We start from the raw sequence: 2,153 nt of genomic DNA on the forward strand, positions 1-2,153 counted from the left end.
AAGAGAAAAACTATTATTGGAAGGCTTAGATATCGTGAAACAATCACAAAAACCACACTGGAAGTCTGTGCAGGCCTGTTTTTGACTTCCTGTTAACTTTACGGTAAGACACTTGTGATTGCTTAAAGGAAAATGATAAATATAACAGTGCTGTTGCTATGACAACAGTGAACACATACATGTAATTGTAAAAGACTTTGAAAAGTTTTGTGTGCAGTGATCAATTCAACCCCAAGTTGAAAGGCTGCACAAAACTAATTTTGTTAAATTTTACAGTCTATCTTCTATGTGAATGGTATTCTATCAGAAAAATAGCCATTAAAAGTTTCTATAGTTTCACTGTCAATAATAGCATAACAATACAGTAACATAGCTATTGCCCTACAAAGTGGATGTCTCAGAAATAACAGATTCCTAGTGCCTTCAGTTACTGTGTGTTATTAGAATATTAAAATATGACTGATATTAGAAAGCAGTAGTGAATTTGTGTCACTACATTCTATCACAAAATGTTAACAGTACACGACTCCTTCAGCCAAGTTGCAAGTTCCCAGTTTATTTTGCACTATATTCAAATTAATACAGTATGAGATGACGTATACAACTAGGTGAAGAAAATAATGACGAGTAGATAACATGCAGGTTTGTATATGTGTGCAGAGTGACCAGAGTAGCCGCAGCTGTTGTGTTAGTCTCTGTCCCTAAAGTAAAGTAATAGACTTAAAACTTCTCGAGGAAGAAGAAGAAAAGAAACTTGTATCAGCTTGCTCCAGGTGCTCTGTAACATATTCAGTTTTTAACTGGGGAAACAGGGATTACATGAGTGCTATAACAGGTCCAATTGACTGAACACCAAATACATCAGCTATAAGTTAATTGTATCAAAACACTTAAAAATAGTTTGTATATTTCACAATAAAATCAAAAAGAGAAGGTAATTTGATGCCTTATATTTGTTATTACCCATGAAAACTGTATCCAAACTCATTCCAACAGCCATAATTGCATGCGAGAGTTACCTGCTTTCGCTTGCGATTATAGGCTAGTACAAAAGGCCTCTCCCTGCTCACAAGCACCTCTGCCTTAAAGCCTTTACGTTTCCCCAAATGTTTTTTTTAGCTTTCTGAAAACTTCACTCCTAGGGAGGCCAGAAAACTTCGAAAAATCACGGAGGAGACGATTTCTTTGGCAGTATTTTATTGTACTTTCCTCCACTGAAACTCCAAATTTTGAAGGTGCCCCTTGCCCAGACTTCATCATTAAATCAAATACCTCTTGAGGGAGGTCACGCTTTACCTCTATGGTCCAGGGATTTGAAGCCTTTGGGTTTGCGGACGTTCGCCTCCCTATCCTATTTAGCCATATCAGAACTTCTGATGAGATCATGGGCCAGGCTGGGATGGAAGACATTACAGCCCTATCCATACCATGGACTCCATCTTCGTGTAGACATTCGTTAATGACTGACAAACTGCCTCCTTAAAATCCAAAAGAAACGGAATGGAAGGCCGGAGAACATTAAATTCACTTATCGACCTCTCCAAAACATCCGCGAAACTAACTTCGAAGCCTTCACCTTTCACGATCTCTACACTTTCCACAGAAACTTGTTCAATAGTATTTCCTCACGGGAAAAGCATTCTCTCCTAGCCGCCATTTTGTTTAGGGAATGTCCGCTGATTTGACCGCGGTAGCCAACTGAGGACTTTTTCGAGACAGCTGACCCGGCGTGGTTTATAGAAAAAACACAGCTATTACGATGGTTAGACTCTCAGTTTTTTCTGACTTCAATTGTCTTTTTTTTATTTTTTTAAATTTTTTGGGAGGGGGACCCACGTTTAAATTGATGTTACAGTCTAAAGTTTATAAGCCAACCCTTCCTCTGTTTGCTTATTTGGTTGTTTGTTTTGTTTTGTTTTTTTTTTTTTTAGGGACAATCACCAGCAATAACAAATGAGTGATCTTCCCGAGTAGTTCACTTCTTAATATTTATTTAGCGATAGATGATGATTTGTTTAACCCTTGACGGCCGAGACGAACACTATAGACAACGTGGAACCCTTAAAAAATTCCCTATTCCATTTTGCGACAAAGAAAATACAAACCTTCACTTGAAATTAGCATGATCATAGTCGCTGTGAGAGAGACGAAAC

The 2,153-nt window shown here is 37.9% G+C and overlaps 1 pseudogene; it reads right to left on the reverse strand.

Moving 5' to 3' along the window:
* Positions 1 to 536: 536 nt before the first annotated feature.
* Positions 537 to 1,657, reverse strand: LOC148736819 (uncharacterized; annotated as a pseudogene).
* Positions 1,658 to 2,153: the final 496 nt, after the last annotated feature.

This window comes from Stylophora pistillata, chromosome 2 (assembly GCF_964205215.1).
Source record: "Stylophora pistillata chromosome 2, jaStyPist1.2, whole genome shotgun sequence".
NCBI lineage: Eukaryota > Metazoa > Cnidaria > Anthozoa > Scleractinia > Pocilloporidae > Stylophora > Stylophora pistillata.